Source organism: Suncus etruscus, chromosome 6 (genome assembly GCF_024139225.1).
Source record: "Suncus etruscus isolate mSunEtr1 chromosome 6, mSunEtr1.pri.cur, whole genome shotgun sequence".
Taxonomy (NCBI): Eukaryota; Metazoa; Chordata; class Mammalia; order Eulipotyphla; family Soricidae; genus Suncus; species Suncus etruscus.
Window position 1 is genome coordinate 101,479,221 of NC_064853.1, and position 11,657 is coordinate 101,490,877.

General features: G+C 37.2%; 1 non-coding gene across 1 annotated transcript; it reads left to right on the top strand.

Moving 5' to 3' along the window:
• Positions 1 to 11,016: 11,016 nt before the first annotated feature.
• LOC126012807 (small nucleolar RNA U3) lies at positions 11,017 to 11,231 on the top strand. The gene has a single exon (XR_007497179.1). It is a non-coding gene; the product is annotated as a small nucleolar RNA U3 (small nucleolar RNA).
• Positions 11,232 to 11,657: the final 426 nt, after the last annotated feature.

Consider the following 11,657-nt stretch of genomic DNA (forward strand, 5'->3'; position numbering starts at 1 on the left):
ATTATTCAAAAAGATGCTCACATTATACCCCAAGACCTTTGTGATCATCACAAATAGGCTTTAGAACTTGAAAATGGGTCATTTGAATCCTGACCTGGGGTGTGGTAGGGAAAAGACCTCTGCTACATTTATTTCAAATCTATTTAGTTTTTTTAGGTCTGAACTTCTGTGGGAATTATGAACTTAAAGAAAGGTAGCCTCCTCCCTCTATTATTTGAGAGTACTTAGGTCTTTTAAGTGGCTTCACTGGCTGAGATCTCATTGCTTCAGCTCTTGGCTGACCTGCTTTGATGGCCAAAGTTAGAAGCAGAGATGACTGGAATGTCTCATCAGAACAGCCCTGCAATGCAGAGATGTCTATGGTTAGAGACCTGCACAGTACCAGCTACAAATGACAAAAAAAAATTTGTAGAGGAAAAAAACAGTCTGTGGTATTGCCTATTGTGAATATCAATCCTTATTATAGACATTAAGCTGAATGAAAGCACAAGACAACAATGATTTTTGAACAAATATAAAACATGTAGTTTCTGATTTCAGGCTGATATATTACAAAGCCAGGGCTCAAATACCCTAGAGCTAATAAAGACATATCAGGCTTTGATTAGAACAGATATTAGAATGAAAGTACATTTTCAACTAATTTTTCATATAGTGAAATATAGTATGACTTGTTCTTTTATTTGGGATGGGGGAAATAAAATTTAAAACCAATGTCTACCTAGAAGATTTTTACTGATCATCAATTCAACATTCATATCCAATATTAATAACTCAGCTAAGTACTGATATAAGGCTTTTCTCTGCTGAGTTAATAAATTTTTCTAAGTATTCATTGGATTGCTTATATCCTAGTTAAGTGAAACCACAGAAGTTCCCCTTGAAAGGCAAGTCTCATATTTTGTTCCAAAATAATTAAAGAACAAGAAATACTAAGAACAAACAAGTTTTAATTTAGAATTGTTTGTAATTATTCTAAGAATAATAAAAGAAAAAAGAAAATCATGGGGTCTGAGGTATAACACAGGGTAGGGCGTTTGCTTTCACGTGGCTGATCCAGGATGGACTTTGGTTCAATCCCAGTGCTGAAATTGACACCAGTGTTGACATTTACAAATGCAAGGGGTGGTAGCGAGAGCTCCACTGAGGACATCACTACTCGTTCTTGTAAAGTTGGTGCAAACAACCACTGTTGGCATGACCTTGTTGGTTGGAAAATTAGCACCCTCTTCCCTTTTTATTTCTTCTTCTTCTTCTTCTTCTTCTTCTTCTTCTTCTTCTTCTTCTTCTTCTTCTTCTTCTTCTTCTTCTTCTTCTTCTTCTTCTTCTTCTTCTTCTTCTTCTTCTTCTTCTTCTTCTTCTTCTTCTTCTTCTTCTTCTTTTTTGGGGGGGTCACACCTGGCAGTGCTCAGGGGTTACTCCTGGCTCTACGCTCAGAAATCACTCCTGGCAGGTTCAGGGGACCATATGGGATACCAGGATTCGAACCACCAACCTCTGCATGCAAGGCAAACACCTTACCTCCATGCTATCTCTCTGGCCCCACCCTTTTTATTTCTTAAATAAGATAAATAGAACAGTTACATAATTACAAAGATATTAAAATAAATATGCAAGGCAGATTCTTTTTTTTGTGTGTGGGGGTTGGATCACACCCGGCAGCGCTCAGGGGTTACTCCTGGCTCTATGCTCAGAAATCGCTCCTGGCAGGGGGGACCATATGGGATGCCGGGATTCGAACCACTGACCTTCTGCATATGAGGCAAATGCCTTACCTCCATGCTATCTCTCTGGCCCCAAGGCAGATTCTTTTATTAAAAAATATCACTAAGAATTTCAAGAAGGCAACACAGAACACTAAACCAAGTTTTAGGAAATTCAGTCTAGACCCTGAAACTGCTCAAGTTAAGCGTACATCAAGTCATTCAGGACCAAGGATCATCATGAATCAAAGTTTACCTCAGCAGAGCTCTTTATTCTTTTTTCTGGTTACTGTCCATTTTTAGGCACTAAACAGGTTAGATGTAGAAGAAAGTAGGGAATCACAAATAATAATCATGTTCTGCCTGTGTTAGTAGTAGGGCCACTATGTACTTCCTTCTGGTTAACACTTCACAAACTCCACATGCAGAAGTATCCTAGGATCCTTTGATTCTTTAAATCTTCATGCAATCTTAGATATTGAATGTATAGAATATTGTACACTCTGCCAGGGACCGAAGACAATGGGATGAATAATATAAGGTATATTTGAGAAGCTCAATCTGGTCCTGAGAGAACTTGATGTTTGAGAAATAGCAGAGTTGCTTTTCATGTTAGAATTTGGGTAAATGTGATGTGACGTTTTCAGATAGTTTATTATTTTTTAAGTAAGAAAGAATACATGAAAATGCACTGATTGGGGCCAGAGAGATAGCATGAAGGTAATAAGTTTGCCTTTCATGCAGAAGGTCGGTGGCTTGAATCCTGGCATCCCATATGGTCTCCTGAGCCTGCCAGGAGTGATTTCTGAGTGTAGAGCCAGGAATAACCCCTGAGTGCTGCCGGGTGTGACCCCAAAACCAAAAAAAAAAAAAAAAAAAAAAGAAAATGCACTGATTAATTATTGAAAGAGCATATACCTTTTGACTGTGTTTAAACAGAAAGGGAAAGATCTTTAAACAACGAAGATTATAGGGCCTACACAGGGAGATGAGATGTGTAAAGAAATGTACTCTGAAACTTTTGTGGTAATCTGGACCCTAGCAGTGGTGCATAATGTCCATTAGGATACAATGTGAAGTGGCCTCTTTCAGTAGCCTCCTCTTCAGGAACATTGTATTGGCAATGAGGGGAAGCATGAAAGGAGGGTAGTTTTCTGTATGCCTATGCAAAGAAATAGCCCAGTAAGCTGGGTTTTATCTCACCTATGTTTTATCAAACAAATCTCAGAAAAATGAGTCAATTCAATATATTGAATAATAACTTTTGGCTCCTTTAGATCAAGAATGTTTTCCAGAGAAAAGAGTATTTCTCCAAGTCCTTGAAATATAAACTCATGGTTATGGCTTCAGAACACTGTGCTTTTTGCTTTGTGTTTAGTTGTGACAGACTTTTCCTTTTGCCTTCTGTGAATCTTAACTAGAACACAACATATTTCTTTTAGGTCTGGTTGAAAACATTCTGATTTTCATTTTTTTCTGTCAATATTTTGAAGGTGGGTAAAGACAATCTTTAAATGTTACTCTGGGAAATATTTTCTCCTCAAACTGTGTTTATGAAATATTAAATACAACTTTGTCTAAAGACAAAGATGTTGGTTTTTCTTAGTCATGTAAACCAAATGGTCAAGTTGTTGAAAAACATCATTTGTGGATCATTTGCAGTTGGGTTACTGGGCTACCAAGACATAGTGGGAATTGTAGCAGCAATCTCATCCTTACCTGCACCAGCCTCTAATATTTGATCTGCAGATTTGTCATTCCCTGACTTCAAAGAGAATTTTGGTACAATTCTAACCATGCTCAGATGACAGAATGTCCTCTACTCTCTTTTTGTCTCAGGAGTAAAATCTTTCAATAATTAAAATTTCCTAGGAAATATAATTATAACTTCACATTCTAAGCAGGTTTAAAGCATCTTGAGAGAAGCCTCAGGCTGCTTCCTGTCAGGAATGCTGGAGTAGATGTCCACCACGTCTCCCTTTGGATTACTAGATTCTTGTTACAATACTTTAAATTGTTGTCAGGTATCTTTCCTTTGCCCTTCCCTGCCAGGTGTTCTTTAAGTATGTGAGAATGGACAGAGCATACTTGACCTTCTATTGATTTTGGATTTGAATGACAAAGGGGCAGTTTTCCTGACAGAGTAGAATTTAGTAAGTCCCTGAGTAGTTTGGTTTGTCCCTTACTCCTGAGATAGCCCTGTCACTTCAGCCAGAATGTAGGTTGATTCTATTTAATCTTAGTTTGGCCCACTTAGCATTTGGGACTGTGAGAATAATAGGCACTCATATATATACTTGGTGTTTTAGCAGAAATGATGACAAAATTAATTCTGATACATAATATATATATATAAACCTATACTTTTTCCTGTGAAATTGAGATTAATCATAAAGCTACACTACTGTGCTTTATATGAAGCACTATTCATATGTTTGCCACATGGTATACATGAGGCTATTTGTATTATTAACATTTATTCTGTAGGAACCAAAACACTCAAGAACTTCAACATATCAGTTTACAAACAAGGATATATAGGTGTTTCCTAGCTTTTAAAATTATTCTAGACAATTAAAAAGCTGTTAATTACATTTCTTGCTAGGCATTTTAACTTAGGGTGCAAGATTAGGCAGGTGTCCATCTACCAATATTCAGTGTTACAACTGTAAGGGTTTATGTGTTTTTTAAAATTATCTCTGGGTTGTTCATTTATTCTAAGAATGTTTATTAAATTATGAAGCTAGATATTTTCTATGTAGTCCTTCAAATCTATTTTCCATCTTGTCTAGTCTTGCTCTGGACATATGGTTGCTGACCTGTGTGGCCTAGAATAACTGGGACTCCATGTCATTTGTTTGTTAATTGAGTTCTGGTGACAGGGATTTTCAGTGGGAGGATCAAAGGTAAAGATAGACAGATAGAGATTATTTATTTCCTTTGTTTCATCCCCACAACATTTGAGTTTACTTTGCCTTTCTACTAAACACCTCATCTCATGCCAAACATTTTCTTATTAGAACAATAGTTCTAATATAGTTCTAATAATAGTTCTCTTTCTGTTCCGACAATCACCCTGCTGTTTCTAGTCACAGGCTTCTGCATTGTATCTTACGGTTTCTTTGTATCAGGCTTTTCAGTCTTGGGTGTATATTAAAATCATTAGGGGATTAAAAATTTCCCATCTGATGCCAATTGCTGTTTCTCTCATAAATGTAATTTTAATCACATATGTGGATGTAAAATTTTTAGTAGCGGCATTATTAAAAACAAAAAGAAACAGATAAAATTAATTTCTATAATATAGTTTATCTATCCCAATCTGGCCAAAATATTATTGGTTTACCTGAAGTCATTCTAAAAGTATTAAAAAGATAGTTTGCATTTTTGGTCTGTGTTATCTGTTTGTATCTTGCACTTAATACATATCTCAGTTTGTCAGTTTTCAGCAACTACATGTGACTAGCTTACTAGACATTAAAGCACTAGACTAATTGGGTCTGATTTTATATGACCCTGGCAACAGTCCTTTTAAAAAAATATATTTAAACATTACACACTGTGGTCACAAGGTTGTTCACAATACAACTGGTATTCTTTCACAGTTACAAAGTTGTTCCTGATAGAGTTTCAGTCATACAATATACAACACTCTGCACCAGTGCATATTTCCTGCCACCAATATCCTCAGTTTTCTCCCTTCCCTTCTTCCTGCCTGCCTCTGGGGCAGATATTTTTCCAATCTTTCTCTCTCTTCCCCTTTTCCTTTTAGACACCATAATTTGCAATATTGTTACTGATATACAATATTATGCATATCACTTTATCTCTCTTTAGCACCCAGTTCTTGTCCAGAGTGATCCTTTCCAACTATTGTCATGGTGGTCCTTCTCTACCCTATCTGCATTCTCCCACTAATCTTGGCAAGCTTCCTACCATGAACTGGTCTTCCTGGCCCTAATCTATTGTCTCTGAATATTATTATCATACATCTTTTATTTTTACTTTCCAAAATGATGTGATTGTTCTATATCTATCCCCTCTCTCTGACTCATTTTACTCAGCATACTACTCTCCATATTCATCCATGTATAAGCAAATTTCCTGACTTGAGTTTTTTTCCAAACAACTATATAGTAGTCCATATAGATGTACTAAGTATCTTTATTAACTCATATGTTCTTGGGCATTAGGGTTGTTTCCAAATTATGGCTATTGTGTATAATGCTGCAATGAGCATAGGAATGCAGAGGGCTTTTCTAACTTGTGTTTTTTGGAGTCAACAGTCATTTTTAAGACTCTCCAGAACATTTAATGTGCTAAATGTTTGAGAACCACAGTTCTAAAATTTGCCTACATATTTGCAAATAGCCCTTTATTAAAATATATTCAAATTGCTTAATTTGAATGTGCCATATTTTTTTTCTGGAAAGTATAAGACTTGTAAAAAAATTTTTTTTTATTGAGACCATTGTGAATTACAAGTCTTTCACAGTTGTATTAAGTGACAGTGAATTAGGGCTATTCCCACCACCAATGTTGAATTCCCTCCACCAGAGTTCCCAGCATGCACCCCAAACTTCCACTTTTTTGGCCCCTGGTCTACTACTGTAACAGGTCCATTTTGTGTCTAGTTTGTTATAGTTCATGTCTCTTGATTCCATTGTCATTGACTCTGTTATTTAGATCTGACCTTTTTTTTTTTCCCTCACTCAATGCACCTGAGACAACTTGGCCCCAGGGTCCTATCCAATTTTTTTTTCTTTTCTTAGTTTATAGGAAGACACAGAAATATGAGGCAGAACAAAATTATTTGTGTTTTAAGGTTCTATGAAAAGGGTGGGAACCCCTATCTAGAAGATATAGATAAAATTTAAAAAGAGAAGGGCAGATGTGGCAAGTATTTTTTCAAGTTTATTTTTACATAGATAAAGTAAACATTGGGGGAATTAGAAAGGAAATTCCCTCTTCTAAAGGATACAGGGATATTTACCCATGAAGCTGTCATAAGAATGTCATACTGTCATAAGACTGACTACAGGCTCCAGGCATGTTATTTGTCTAACCCCAAGTTTTTTCTTTACGGTCCCAGGAAAAGTTTGTTTAGTTGCTGTTGTCAAAGTCAGTCTTGTAATTAGAGATCTTAGCTGTTGCACATATCCTATGATGAAGCCGGGGTGTAGTGCAACGTTTTCTGATTTCATCTCACCATTAGGTGGCAAGGCAGGCAAACCTGACCTTAGATCAAGTTGTTGCTTTTTCCTTATCATCAGGTGTTCTATGAACCTACCCTGGAGCATGTTGATGCCAGAGCAACATTAGGGAATCCCCCCAGAGGGAGTTTGATTCCTGATGTTGACGCAGGAAATGGTGCCAGTTCTAAGGTTGGGATCTGGAGTTCAGGGTTGGACGATAGATGTCCAATCAATTGAGGCCTAAGTAAAGTCCCCAGGACAAATACTCAGGGTGGAAGGTGCCCCTGCACTATAAAACTTATGAGTTCTTGTATATTTTGGAGATTAGCCCCTTATCTTATGGGTATTGGGTGAATAGTTTCTCCCACTCAGTGGGTAGCTCTTGTATCCTGGGCACTATTTCCTTTGAGGTACAGAAGCTTCTCAGCTTTATATATTCCCATCTGTTAATCACTGATTTCACTTGCTTGGAGAGTGCCGTTTCCTCCTTGAAGATGCCTGTAGTCTCATGTCCTAGAGTGTTTTCCCTACGTGTTGTTCTATATATCTTATGGTTTCGGGTCTGATATCGAAGTCTTTCATCCATTTGGGTTTTACCTTCGTACATGATGTTAACTGGGGGTCTAAGTTCAATTTTTTGCAAGTGGCTAGCCAGTTTTGCCAACAATCTCCAAAATATACAAGGCACTGACAGAGCTTTACAAGAAAAAAACATCTAATCTCATCAAAAAATGGGGAGAAGAAATGGACAGACACTTTGACAAAGAAGAAATACAAATGGCCAGAAGACATATGAAAAAATGGTCCACATCACTAATCATCAGGGAGATGCAAATCAAAACAACTATGAGGTACCACCTCACACCACAGAAATTGGCACACATCACAAAGAATGAGAACAAGCAGTGTTGGCAGGGATATGGAGAGAAAGGAACTCTTATCCACTGCTGGTGGGAATGCCGTCTAGTTCAACCTTTATGGAAAGCAATATGGAGATGCCTCCAAAAACTAGAAATTGAGCTCCCATACGATCCAGCTATACCATTCCTAGGAATCTACCCTAGGAACATAAAAATACAGTACAAAAATTCCTTCCTTACACCTATAATCATTGCAGCACTATTTACCATAGCGAGACTCTGGAAACAACCAAGATACCCTTCAACAGATGAATGGCTAAACAAACTGCGGTACATATACACAATGGAATATTATGCAGCTGCCAGGGGAAATAAAGTCATGAAATTTTCCTATTCATGGATGTACATGGAATTTATTATGCTGAGTGAAATAAGTCAGAGAGAGAGAGAGAGAGAGAGAGAGAGAGAGAGAGAGAGAATGGTTTCACTCATCTATGGGTTTTAAGAAAAATAAAAGACATTCTTGCAATAATAATTTTCAGATACAAAAGAGAGAAGGGCTGGAAGTTCCAGTTCACCTCATGAAGCTCACCACAAGAGTGATGAGTTTAGTTAGAGAAATAACTACATTCTGAACTGTCCTAATAATGAGAATGTATGAGGGAAATGGAAAGCCTGTCTAGAGTACAGGTGGGGGTTGGGTGGGGAGGAGGAGAGAAATTTGGGACATTGGTGATGGGAATGTTGCACTGGTGATGGTGGTGTTCTTTACATGACTGAAACCCAAACACAATCATGTATGTAATCAAGGTGTTTAAATAAAATATGTAAAATTAAAAAAACTTATGGATTCTTATCCCTATTAGATAAAAACTTCTTTCTATACATAAGATTTCCCCACTTTAGTGTGGCTATGCAAAAAAGGAACAATGCCATATGAAATTACTGGTGCATTTAGGGGTAAAAATAATAAGATATACTCTCTATGCTCTGGTTTTGACTTGTGCTCACATTCTAAGCAAGGCTTTTCTACTAGAATTTCTTACTAAGCAGATAAAACAAACAAAAAAACCCAACTACCTTTACACATAGAAATAAACACCAAGAATTATATCTATTAAGGAAATATATTTACAGAAACATACAAAGAGAATATAGATATCTCCTTTAAGTCTTTTGAGATAGTCTGAGGGGGAATAAAATCCAGGGCACATTTTCATCTTGCACTGTGGTCGTATGAAGTCTGAGAGATGGTTTGTAGCTGTCAGGGACCAGACAGTGCTCTCAAGCTTGGGGTCCCTCTGTATCTGAATCCATTAGCAAACAACAGTCCATAGTGAGGGGAGGTGGGAGAAAGGGCCACATAAAATGAGATAGCAGAAACGGTACATTTTCTTGCTGTGGCAAGAGATAGCAGGGATGAGAGGGTGTCCTTTCACTTTGGGAACTAAGTGGTAGCTTTCTGGGGCAAATCGAAGGTTCTGGTTCCTGAGGGGTAAAGAACTGAGGGTAAAGAGGTTGAAGGGGAGAGAGGATAGAGAAAATATGTAAGGTGTTGAACAGGGGTGGGGGAGGGCTGAAGGAAGTATAATATATAACATGGATTATATACAATATAGACAAGGATGATGTACAATACAGATTAGACAAACGTAGAGGAGTCCATCATATACATACTCACACCCACTTAGAGACAGATATTGGAGATCTATTCCTGGGTTATAGTTGGAGGACTGACCCTTATTATATTAAAAAATAGGGCTGAATATGCCATCTTTTTGGTCTTTGTGCCTAGCCATAACATGAATATAGGGGTGATTCAGGAAAAATGTTTACCCTGGTAGATTCTAATATTGAACATCAGAGATACAGGTCAACAGACTCTTACAGTGTGTGGAGTAGGGCTGTATCACCGTGTAGGCAGATGGACACCTTTAGAAATCCAATGATAATACAATCTACAAGATGAAAATAAAAAATGTATATTTTAATGGCATTCATTATGCTTAATTTTTGCATATAGCATGTATATATGTGAAAAGGAAGGTAGAAAGAAGAGTGGATATCATAATGACTTTAAGGTCTAACTCTTATGGTCTAACTCTGATAATTATCAGAGTTCAGAAAGAGAAAAGCTTGTGATATTTGGAATAGTATAGACACATGCCTTTTCTACTTTACACAATCATTAATCAGTTTTTAACGATAATTTTTTTATTCTTCTTAATCACTGGGCTCTAATTATTTACATCTCACCACCACTACTACCACTACACTTTTATTCTGAATTTTCTAGGTTTATACATTTCTTAAAGATCAACATGAATCCTCCCATTTATGAAGTAAATTTCTTTCAACTTGTCTTTCTGGTTTTCTTCTGGGCTTGGTTACTAAGTGAGGACCAGGTATATTTAAGTTAAAGGGGCTTGCTAGGAGGGTCAATTTACCCTAGTTTCTTTGGAACTTACCACTACAATTCCCATCTCATCATTCCTAAGGCAAAATGACATAGCTACTCATCTTCTATAGTCATCTTCACTGCCTTTACTTTCTTCTGCTACTGTTTAAGAGTAGCATGATGACTTGGAATGCTCTGGGGTCATGGGCAAGGAATGAGGACATTTTATGCATTAATATAAATAGACGAGAATGTCTCCTTGGCTGAGAGTTATCAACCAGAATGTTTGAAGCTCTTCTAATTGTTGACTCTAACCCCTGACTTGATCAGATGTACTTTCACCCCATTCATAAGCTCCCACATCTAATTATTCAGTCACAGTGGATAATGCTCTAGTATTCTGCTTCTTCTTGTGTTTTACACCAACCAGGTATTTTTGTCATGAGACTATAAAGTTCTTTGTAATCCAGGGCCAGGAAAGCACCAGAGTGTACTATCAGCTACGGGTACCAAAGGTAATCACCTGGAAAGTTTAAACAAATTGCCAAATGAGTGGGTGATAGTTTGACAAGAAACAGGATATTAACCTAACTTTTAAGTATCTATCCACAATATATTTTGGGTTGTAAAAAGAAAAACAGAAACATTGAGAGGAAGACACCACCTTAACCAGATAATCAGAGAACATCTTGGGATGAGACAAACTATTGTCATGAACTTCTTAGATGACTCACACAGCAAGACACTTTATCACTTCTATGAAATTCCTGCCCTAAATGTATAACTTGGGTTTAATATTGAGGAGCAGTATACAGACCTACACTTGAAGGACGGCTCTGATCCTCAAAAAAGTAAATGTCAAAATTATACTTTCAGGGATAATTTATAGAATTTTTATTAGCAAAGTTTCTCTGATCATATAGAGCACCCAAAACCCGGAGGAGAGGTTCAAAGTATTCTCTCCTGAGCATGAAGCTAGTTTTAGGTGTTGTTTTTGCAATTGCCTTTTGCCACTGATGATCATTCTTCTTTTCCTTTTGGAAGAGGGAAAAGGAGATGATGAATTCTGAAGAGATCTGATCAATTAAAAAACAACAAACAAACAAGAAAAAAGAAAGTCATTGTCATGACAAGGAGATATGTCTGAGAATTAAAATACACAAGGAGTAGATGAGTTTTTCAGCATCTCTCTGTGAAAGTTACCTCAAGGATCTGTGCAGGTCAGGCAGAACAGTGTCTGTATCATTTTGCAGTATTGTCCCTGAAATGATTCCAAAGGTCACTAATGGCCTAACCAGGGAGACATATTACATTCTCACTTCAGAGACCTCACACTGACTTGTTCCTTGGGTTTGAATGTTCTTCTCCAGGTACTGTACACAATGTCTAACCCCACTTTCAGTCTATATTTATCATTCTTTGGCCACATCATCTAAACTTTAGCCCTCGCTTCAAAACTACTCCTCACTCCAATAGTATTCTTATACTCTGCATTTGCGTC